Here is an 11,819-nt window from a genome sequence, read left to right as displayed (position 1 = left end):
CTTGGTATATTTTTTTTCCATCCTTTGACTTTTAATCTGTTTTTGTCTCTGTGTGTGAAATGTGTCTCTTGCAGAGAGCATATTGAAAGATCTTGTTTCTTATCCATTCTGCCACCCTCCGTCTCTTAACAGGTGCATTTAATCCATTTACATTCAGTGTAATTATCGATAGGTATTGATTAATTGCTGCCATTACATTTGTTTCTTTTGTGGTGTTGCTGCTTTCTTTGTTCTGTGTGTCTTCCTTTTTTGAGTTCATGCTTTTTTTGTTCTTTCTTGTGTGTTTCCTCATAGTTTTAATGTTTCCATGCTCTTCCTGGGTTTTCAATCTCTTGGTATGTTGTGAAGTGTTAATTTTCTTTGAGGTTGCCTTATAGTCCATTAACTTTTCTCTCCATTTAGTGCAGTCTATTTTATCCTGTAATTGACCTGACCTTATCACCATCTGGATCTCTGTTCCTATGTGTTTACCTTCTTTTATGTTGTACTTCTTTTGATCATAGATTGATCTCTCAGATTCGATGAGTTTGTTCTTATAGTTTTGTTCTGTTCTCGACCCTTCCTTCTATTGACTTAATTCTGGGAGGTGCTGCCATGTATATCAATCTCTGGTTGTTGTCTGTTCTGATTGGTTCTCAGTCCCTTTAGGATGCTTTGTAGCATAGGGTTGGCTTTGGCAGAATCCCTTAGTTTCTGTTTATCTTGGAATGTTTTGATTACACTGTCGTATTTGATTGATAGCTTTTCTGGATAAAGGATTCTTGGTTGGCAATATTTTTCTTTCAGGATTTTATATATGTCTTCCCATTGCCTTCTTGCTTGCATGGTTTATGCTGAGATATCTGAGCTTAATCTGACTTGCTTGTCTATGTATACGACACTTCTGTTTTCCTTGACTGCTTTCAGAAGTGTCTCCTTATCTTTAATTTTGGAGAGCTTGACTATGATATGTCTTGGTGATTTATTTTGAGATCTATCCTTCCTGAGGTTCGTTCAGCTTCTTAAACATTTATCTTTTCACTTTTCAGGACGCTAGAGAAATTTTCTTCCATCAGTTCTTCAACTATTTCCTCTGCAGACTTGTGTGATTCTTCTTGTTCTAGAACATTGATCATTCTTTTTATTACTCTTCATGTTGTCCAACATGAATCTTAGACCTTCTTCAGCTTTTTTTTTATCCATTTTTGTGTTTGTTCTTCTATCATAGTGGTATTGAGAAATTTGTCTTCCAGTTCACTGGTTCTGCCTTCCATCTTGTCTGTTCTACTCCTTTGCCCTTTCAGAGTATTGTCTATTTCTGATATTCTGTTATTGATCATTTGGATTTCTTTCTGTAGGTTTTGAATTGTTTCCAGTGCTGTATCTATCTTATTTGATTGTTCCTGTAGCGCTTTCCAGACTGCTTCTTTATTTTTCTCAACTCCATTGTAAAGTGTTTTGAAACGTTTTATAATCATTTTTCTGAATTCCTTCTCAGGCATTTCTATAGCCTGCCCTCCTTCCAGAATGGAGTCCAGGACTACCTCTAGTTCATTTGTCTCAGACATTTTATCTTGTTTCTGGACATGTACTGATATGGTCATCTGCTTTTGCTTCTTGGACATGTTTAGTGTTTATCTGTGGCCTTAATACTTAATTGAGCATGTGTTTTGGTATTTTTTATGCTTTCTGATTGCTTCCAGGGAGATGTGATCAGGATGTGGGCTTCCTTTTTCACTCTTCTTATTGCTTAACTCAGAGTAACTTTCACAGGTGTGTCTGTTTCCCTGGTATATGGCAGTTGGTATTGGTTCTTGCCTGGATTTTGGTGTTTTATACAGTGTGATTGTAGCTTGGCTATACGGCAACAGTTGCTGACTCTTCTTGTGTAATATACGGAGAGAAAGAGTCCGTCAAAGGTAGGAGGGGGAGCATATAACAGCAAAACAGCACCAGTGGCGAAAAAGCAAGATAAAAAAAAAACAACAACAACAAAAACCCCGCAACAACAAAAACTAGACTGAATACTGCAGTCTATAATCACAGAAAAGGGAGAGGAGGGAGTGAATTTTTTAAAAAAAGAAAAATCTGTAGCCTAATAGGAGTATGACTTTAATGTCCTCTCTTTAGCTTCTTGCTTTCAAAGCTACCAGAGAGATTTCAAGATACCAGTGTTGGTTGTTATGCTATACCTCAGGCTTTAATTTAATTTTCAGCCTGTTTTGTTTTTAAACTCTCTTTCCCTCTCTATGGCCTTGTCCTGCCTTTCCCTGTATTAAAAAACATAACAAAAGACAAACAAGCAAAAAACCTTCAGGGCATGCTCTTGGGCTGAGTATCTGTGTGTATGCTTGGCATAAGAACACACCGGGGTGAGGGTGGGGAGTGTCCACTCGTTCAGGCTCCCCCTCTAGTCGCCAGAACAGAGGTGGGCAAACAGTGGGTGCTCCAATGACCAGATACCAAAAACAAAAAAAAAGAAAAGAAAATCAGAACAAAGCAAAGCTGACAAAGTGTATTGTCCACCTTTATGGTGTTTTTCCGTGGTGTTTCTGCTCCCCTGTTTGGTCTTGCCATTTGGTCTTTCACAAGATGTCAGCTCCAGGCCTCCAAGCCCAGCCCAGAAGATTCAAAAGAACACGATTTTTTACTTAAGCTTCAAGTTCCACAATCTATAAGCCTTCAAACTTTCGAAATCTTCCTATCTCTGTGGTTCCGAGATTTGGAGCTCTGCCCTGGCTCTGCTTTGCCTGGTATTCTGTGGTATTGCTGACAGCGAACATCACTGCACCTCTACCCTAGCCACCATCAAGCCCCGCCTCCTCCACATCCACTCTTGTCCATTACCCATCCACTCCCCAACCACTCTATCCAATCTTGTCCACTCATCATCCACTCCTAGCCTGCTTCTTGTCCACTCCACTCCATCCTACCACTTTTCACTATTACCACTATTCATCCTAGCCACTACTTGCTCTCTTGTCCTTTCTTTGTCTAACCTTCCTACTCCTCTACAACTCTTCATTTATCCTGTTCCCTCTTTATCCTCCCTGCCCATTTCTCTGCCACTTCCTGTTTAATTCTTGTCCATTCCTTAAACCCTTTCTGCTGACCATTCATTCTCTGTCCACCTACAGTCACACCCTATCACTCCCTATCCACCTCCATCCAACCTGTTCACCCCTATCCACCTCTGACAACCTTCATCTACCTCTTCTGCCCCTTCATACTCCACACTGAGCCTGTGGAACATGCCCTTGTCTCTTGAAGAAATCACGGATGTGAACACATGGCTGCTCTTACTCCCATTTTTTTCCAGTGATGATGAAGGTCATCTTGACATCTGTGCTCCTGCTGGTCTTCTCCCTTCTACCAACACTTGGATACCTGCTCATGTTTCACATTTACCTCAATGTGTATGATCCCTCCATCCCCATTCCAAGTCAAATGTAGTTTGTGCCCCATCCTATCCTCATCTGGCCCATACAGGAGGAGCTAAAGGGCTGTCTCCACCCTTCACAATCCCATGACTGGACATTGTCCCGGGGCCTGGTGACCTAGGAAGAGGTGGCCGTGGTAACTTCTGTGAATATAGACCCTCAGTCTTGGTGGTCCATGACCGAAGTCTGTGGCTTTGAGAAAGTGAGTTGTGACTGAGAATGCCAGAAATCCACTCCAATTCCCAAATGTAGACTTTTCCTGTAGAGTTCCTGGGGACCGAATCAAATTGTCCTTTCCTCACTGAGTCTTGGAAGTGCAGGTGAGTAGATGAGGTGCCACATGAGTCAGAGAAAAAATGTGCAGATATAGAGACACGTATGCAAGTTCCTCTGCAGGGAGATGTCTTACTTCTTAATTTATGAATGTAGGTAATGGGGACTTTCTTTGAGCTATTTTTAAATCATTGTTTTGAATCTCCTTAAGAGGGTTCCAGTATGATACTCTCCAATAGCCTGGGGTTTGGCAAGGGGTCCCAGTAAGAGTAACCATGGATAGGTTTCTCTTTTGACTTCTGACTGGAAATGATGACTTAAGTGCTGTTGTTTGGGCAACATGGCTCAGATTTTCCCTCAAAAAAGTACCCAGACTCCCCCACTACCAGCTACCACCAAGACTGGCTGCTAGGTCAGATAACATGGCTGTAGTTCATCATGCTCCCAGGCCAAGGGGCAATGCCCCTCCCAGCCCTGTGTGGCCTCATGATGCTTGAAATTGGCAAAGCAGCACTGTAGGAGTAGAAATGATGCTCAGAGAAATGAAGGGACAAGGTGCACAGAGACCACAATAAGCCATGGTGTTGGAGAGTTTGGGACTGAGTCAGCAGGTAGAACAGGTGAGAGTAGACACTTTCAAAGACAAGGTAAGTTCAGGACTGGCCAAGGGACATCCCCTCCACCACAGACACATGGCATTTCAGCAAGTCCACAGTGTTCCTATTACAAATCCCTTCCTGATGATGTCAGGGAGCCTGGGAGTCATTCCAGGAAGTGTTGACTACACCAAGGTATCATCATGTCCACACAGACACAGTGAGTTGGGTGGTGGTGACTCTGGGCCCTTGTCTTTCTCTCTCTTCCCTAGAGACCCACAATCTGAGTAAAATTGAGTTCATCAACTTGAAGCACAAAATAAGACTGGATCATTTAATAAAGAAACAGCCAATCATACAAATGGAGGAAGTATTTGCACAGGTAGTGAAGGTTTCTCTGCATCACCATTGATTTTGAATGTGGCAGGAGATGCTGCCCAGAGTAGTCATGTGGCTGGGATCCCCTAGCCTGTTTCCTTGATTACCCTGGGTCATGCACCTTTGCCTGTATGTGTGAGAGTACATTTTTGAATGTACATGAATGTATATTGATGCATGTTTTTGAGTGAATGTATGTCAGTGCTCCTGAGTGTGTGTGAGGATGTGTCTGGGTGTTTGAGTTTGTATGTGAGAGAGCGTGAGTGTGTATGTGCGTGATGGATGTGCACTTGTGGGCCAAAGTGAGTGTTTTGTGTGAGTCTTTGTGAGTATATATGCACAAATGCACGTGGTTGGAATTTTGATTGTGTGTATTGCATGCGTGTGATTGGTAGTGTGTGCATGTGTGTGTTAGTTTTTGAGAGAGTGTGCATGTGCATTAATGTGTAAGTGTGGAAGGTGGTCTCCACATCTACTCTTCATACAATTGAGCCCAGAGGCTTACTCTTTTTTGGGCACACCCTCTTTGGTAGCCATTCCAGATGACTGCTTCCAATGGGCTCTTGCTGATGTTTTGAGCAGACTCTTTCACTTGGTCAGTTTCTGCAGAATAGTGGTGAGTTCACCTTCCCCTAGGCTGTAGTGTCACAAACTTTGTGGGCATGAGAGAGAATTCCTTGTAATCACTGATAAATGGGGAGGGGGTTGACACCACCTTTGGTGATAATGACATTATAAACTACGTCTTTTCCCTGATGGCATTTCTGTTGAAATCTGGGACACATTTACTGGAGATTCATGACCTCATCTGGTGCCTACTCAGATTTAGGTTCTGAAGTGTCCCTTCATTCTAAACATGTCTTTCTCCATAAGCCTATATCACCATCTGTTAACCCTTCACTTCAATGTCAGTTACCTGTCCCTCCTCAGTACCACTCCCTCCCTTCTGATGATGCTCAAAGTCACTCCCTTCTGCATGCCACTCTTCTGACCAGGCCTTTCTTCATTGAAGTCAGCTCTCATTTGCTGTCTCTCTCTTCAAGATATTTTCTTATTATTGGGTGAAAGGTTTTCCCTTCTTGTTTTTATTGTAAACTTATATCCTTACACATGTATGTAACTTTTTATATTGGAATTATCCTTTAAATATTGGATCAGAGAAGGAAGACCACAGTATATAATTGATTAGTTGTTTTCATTTAAAAGTCTCCTTGTAACTGCTGTATTTATAGAGCTTTCAAAACTGCCAAGTCTCTGGGTCCTGCAAGTTAATACAGGAACACCCCGGCTCTTTAGCGAGTCTGTGAAGGAACTGAGATCAGTTCTGCTGTCTACTATTGGCATACATGGATTAGTACAGTCATGAGTTGGAGAAGCCAGGTTAATGTGATGACAAGGAGCAATAACACTATTATTTGAGATATGGACATAGAAACACTTGGGGTCTGTAGCAAGAACTCACCACCAGCAATCAGCAATGTATTTATGAGGCACTAATCCTAAAATGACCTGTGTGCCTCACACTACTCTGTAGTCAAGCTGGAAACAATGACAGGTATCTTATGACCAATGAAGTCATGTACTATCCCCACATGACAAGTGCATGTTCTTTCACTCAGAGAAGGGTAGTGAGACCCACACCCCAGAGTGGACCACTGTGAGAGCAAGTCTGCACGTCTATAAAATGTACTCCTGTTGTTTGGGTCACACAATATGTTCTCATCGCACACTCCCTGATACTTTCCTTTTTGTAGAGGGCAGTGGGTCTGCAAGAAGAACCTGGAAAGCCTGTGGATGCAAAAGTGGAGGACCATGGAAACTCTGCCACAGCTGAGCAAATTTTCAGTTCTGATCATGTTGAAATCTACCCATGATCAATTTCCCAGAAATTAGACATTTTCTAAATAGAGAAAAATCACCAATTTGAAGTCAGGTGAAGACACGGGTCATGTTCAGGTTGCTCTTTCTTTCTCTTTACTGTGAATTGGACCAAGGCTTACAGAGCTGATCAATTTTTCACCCAATAATCCACACACATTTTCTTTCATTTCACTGAGTACAATCCACATAATGAAGCATCTCTTATTCTATGTCCTCCCCGTAATTCTGGTTTCCTTTCTTTCTTCTTTCCTAAACCCTTCTGAACTTTCTTCTTGAGTAAATGATGCCATTTTGGTCTCACATGGTTGATTCATCTAAGGTGTGTTTACCTTTCTAGTGTTATTGTTTCCTTTAGAGACTGTCTATTGTTTATTTGAAAATTAAATTCAGAATTCCACCGGTCTCGATTCTCTTTTTTGTTTTACCTCTGATTTTGAATTCTATTACACATTTTTCTTCTACTCTAATAAAGGACCTTCTAATGTAACCCCTTTCAGAGTGTTTGGTATTGGCAGCTAGGTATCACCTAGTTCTTCTCTTCTCAGGGTTGTGGAAACTGATGTTCACATGGTCCATTAGTCCACTGGACTCATTGTTTCCATGCCCTTGTCTTTTGATGCCAATGACAATCCTGAAACTCCTCTGGTTCTGTGTCCATTTCCAAAGGCATATGTTGAAGTCTATATTAAGAATGATTTTTCCCAGATCATATTAATCTAAGAACTTCAAAAAATGAAAATATTTTTAGATTGCTTTTGATTAAAAAAGATAGGTCCTATCCCTTCCTTTCTTAGTTCCCTGCTAAAACATGTATGATACTTAAAATGTAGGGTACACATACTGTGGGACTAATGATCACTTACTTGCAGAAACAGGGAGGGATACACTCACCATCAGTACAAAAACAGTGATCTCACAAGCACACACACGCATACATATATGGAGTACTGGTGTGGCCCTGTATGATAAATAAGCATTGGAATACAAGGTCTGTTTGAACTGCAAGGTCAGCAGTTCAAACTCACCAGCTGTTCCTGATATATCAGTAAGAAATGTCAGAAAATGAAAAAAATATGATTACACCAGATCCTGAGAGCAAGAATATCAATCATAGTATTTACATACTGGCCCCAGAAATGGGAATACTTGAGATGTCTGTCATAGGAGTCTGGCTCTGCAAATTGTGGTACCTTCATATGATGAAAGATACCCCCATAGTGAAATGAGGGAGATACAGCTCAGCACATTGATCATCACATTTAGTGAAAGGAGGAAATCACGCAAAAATGTACACGTTGGGATGTCACTGGTATGAAGCCCATCTATGACTACTCCAATGAGCTTAGAAAGGAGGGTTTGTGATCCCTGGTGTGGGTGAAGTGAAGGGAATATGAACCCTCATATGACAATACAGAGGAGGGGATGTGAGCCCAGGGCTGTGGTCAGTGTAGAAGGGGGTGTTCCTATGGATGAAGAAGAAGGGAAAAAAATGTGACCTCCTGGTGAGTGTGATTTGGAGGCCAGTCTGTACAAAGAGATCCATGTGAAGTGAAGAAGGCCTTGTTCAAGAGGAGGCCTATTTGCAGGGACCAAGATCTAAGTGAAGTCTAACCTTGAAGTTGTTCCAGCACATTACTGTCAACCTCCAGGTTGACAGTATCCTCAATCCATATTGATAAAATGCTACTGAGAATCATATGGTAGGCTTCATCACGTATGAGTGAACACAATGCCAATGGACTTAGGGCAATGGTGGCCTCTTAGGATGAGGGTTTCTTCTATTGTCTTTCTTGCAGTCTCTCATGGTTATGTGTCCTTTGTTCTGCAGAAATGTCATCTTCCGTGATAAACAAATCCATTAAGATCCAGCAGAGAAACCTGGCTAAGGTTCATCCAAGCCACTCAGACACCTCAAGAAATTCTAGCAGCAACTCCATCACTATTTACAGTCAGATGGAGCAGGTCATCAGTGAGGTGAACCCCCTCCCACATAACCAGCTGTCACAGCCTCAGGACCAGGTGCACCCCATCCCTGACGTGACTGAAGTTTCTGAACAAGATAAGGATTGACCAACTAGATGAAGGTATGAGCATCTGCAATGGGCTACTTTAAGTCAACCCAGTCTCTCCTCCCTACACAGATACAACCATGGTGTGAGGTGTTTGTCCCAGTCTGAGGGGAGTGTGATGGACACTCCAAGACTATAGTGGGAATTTTTATTCTGGCACCTGCTCCCACCCCACTCCCCCGCCCCCCGCCACCCCCTTAAACACAAAGAGTTGAGATAGAAGAAGAAGAAACAGTGGTTCCTCTTAAGGATGATCAGTTCACTGAGAAATCATGATGGCCTCTGTGTTCCCACAGCAGAGGTTGACTGTCTCTCCTGGAGTATTGACCGAATTTGCATTACTAACAGCACTGCATTCTCTTCTTCCCCTGTGATACTCATGAATCTCCTGTTTTCCTGTCTCAGGCCATGGAGGACTTTTATTTCAACATCAACTGATTCTGTCCCTTGACATCTGTCTATTCCCTATGTTCTGATCTACATCTCCTCTGTTCCTCTGGTACCCAAGGGTCCTCAGGTAAATTAGACCACACAGATGAGGAAAGTTCATTATGAATTCTTCCCAAATCAGGTCCATCTTGGCTAATACCTGTGCCCTTTCTTTCTAATATCACATTGAGCAGAAAGAAATCCAGGGGCCCTGCCAACTGTTACTGGCCCTAATCTGTTCTCCATTAATACAAGTTCTCCTCAGAGAACCCATCAATACTAAAGATAAGTCTAGAGCTACCAAGACTTCTTCAGTGACACCAGGTGAGCACCAGATGGAGGAGTCAAGGTGAGGGACAAAAACTGTTCTTAACTATGGGACATGTTATGTGACAGAGGCTACATGAGGGAATGTCAGCAATTCTAGAATTGGATTGATGGTGGTATGGATGTTTTCTGCACAATGTTTCCACATTTGTATATTTTTGAAAGCTTTAATTTAAAAAGGTCAAGGAAGTAACTATGGATGCAGATAACAGGAATAGATGTGTTTTGTTCATGAGTATGTGTGGGAGTATGTTTGTAATTATGTTTGTGTGAGAGAGAGAGAGACTGATGATAAAACCATTGAGCAGTGAGTGTGTATTGGCAAAGCAGGCACAGTCAAATGTGGATGGAGGAGGAAACATGCAAATAAGCCAAGGGGGGTAATCATGCTGATAACAAGCAGTAATGAGTAGGACCAGTTGGCTCACAAAGAGCACTAGGATGTCCCTGGTGCCCAGGGCATGCCCTCGCCCTGATCATAGCTTAGGTACAACAGAAGAGTGTTAGTTAGGAACCCAAAGAGAGAGGACAGGAGATGTGACTGACCTAGGTTCTTAGGGTGCCAAATCCCCCTGACACTCCCTGATGAGTGGTTTTGTAGCAAGAGGTGATGCATGAATAGACCCAGCCACTCTCTTCAACAGAGGCCTGAGTGAGTCTCTTTAGCATAAGGGAATTGGAAGGACACACTGAAGGTCTAGCTGGTCCTTGACAACTCCATAAGGGGAATCTCTATCCTGATCAGAGATCCTCAGAACCCTGTCGATCACCTAATTGGTCACAATGACTAAAACCCCATGGTGGGTAGAGACCAAATTTTATAAGTGCTACCAATGTTTGGAGGAGTCCTGGTGTGGCGCTGTGGGCTAATGCATCAGATTGCAAAGTTGTTTGAACTGCAACGTCAGGGTTCAAACTCACCAGCTGCTCCTTGGAAACCCTATACAGGGTCACTATGGGTCTGAATCAACTCGAAGGCACTTAACAACAACAACAACCAATGTTTGGAGGGAGGAGGACAAAGAGGGCAAACGGTCATGGAAATTTTGACTAATTAAGAACAGGGTTGCAGAGGTGATTATTGTCATTGCTGATATTGGTGTATACTTATCAAAAGTTGAACTGGTATCAATTGTGAGATAAATACATTAATAACAAAGACAAGGGAAGAAAAAGAATAGTTGTTGAGGCTGCCAAATACCTCATGGGATTTGGTTCCATGGTCTAGAGGTCATGATTTAAATGGACATCACCGTTAGTTTGCATTAAGCATACACTGCACTAGACCTCTTAAAAGTATTCATGAGCAAAGATATCAGTTTGTGGACTAAGGTGGACCTGACCCAAGCCATGGTATTTTCAACAGCCTCGTATGTATATGAAATTGAATGATGAATAAGGAAGACCACAGAATTGATGCATTTGAGTTAGAGTTGGAGATGCATTTGAGTTAGTGTTGAGAATACTTCTGCAGATACCAAGAACTGTCAGGAGAACAAACAAACCTGTATTGGATGAGGTAGAACCGGACTTCTCCCTAGAAGCCAAGATAGCCAGACTTCGTCTCTCATATGTCAGACATGATATCAGGAGGGACCAGTCCCTGAAGAAGGATATCATGTTTGGTAAAGTAAACTGTCAGCAAAAAAGAAAGAGACACCCCCAACGAGACAGAATGACACAGTGGCAGCAGCAATGGACTCAAGTGTAGAGTATGACTCAGGACTGGGAGGTTTCGTTCTGTAGCACTTAGGGTCACTATGGTTGGAACTGGCTCAATAGAACCTAACAATAACAACAGCATGTTTAGTGCTTATGTTCTACCTCCTACTTAGTTGTATAGTGCCTGCGGGGTTCAAAGCAGACAAAAGGTGGTGCATCTGAGACCAAAAGGTGGTCTATTTACCTGAAGCTACATGAGAAAAAGGAGAGTCTGTAAAGAGAGAAAGATATGAAATATAGTTTATTATTCAGTCTGGTCTGAGCTAGGCAAGTGAGGTTTATGTATGTTGATCGCCCATTCAGAATCGCCATGGAACCCAGGATGACACTATCAAAAGGACACTTTGTTTATTACTTACAACTCTGAAAAAACTCCATCTGAAAATAAGTGGAATTTTATGGTGGTGATGTGGGTTAGGTATTGAGCTGTTTCTATTGGTCCGTGCTTGAAACCCACCAGGTACTGCCCAGAAGAAAGATGAGGCTGTCTGCTCTAGAAAAGATGAACAGTCCTTGAAACCCTGCCTGTAGTCATCATGAGTTTGGAATTGACTTGAAGGCAGTGGGCTTTGGTTATTGAACAAAAGCATCTTAATCAGGTAGCACCATGCTTATCTCTGCAACTCCAAGAACCTGTTGTCTTTATTAGTAAAATGTTCCATTCCTACAGGAAGTTTTTCTAACACTTTGTGGGGTTTTGTTCAAAGCTCTGTGTAGGTTCCTGG

General features: G+C 42.2%; 1 pseudogene; it reads left to right on the top strand.

Moving 5' to 3' along the window:
* Nucleotides 1–11,819, top strand: part of LOC102825077 — a 79,425-nt pseudogene that overhangs the window by 21,700 nt on the left and 45,906 nt on the right.

The sequence above is a fragment of the Chrysochloris asiatica genome, unplaced genomic scaffold (genome assembly GCF_000296735.1).
Source record: "Chrysochloris asiatica unplaced genomic scaffold, ChrAsi1.0 scaffold00337, whole genome shotgun sequence".
NCBI lineage: Eukaryota > Metazoa > Chordata > Mammalia > Afrosoricida > Chrysochloridae > Chrysochloris > Chrysochloris asiatica.
This window is presented reverse-complemented; position numbering and strand designations above follow the sequence as displayed.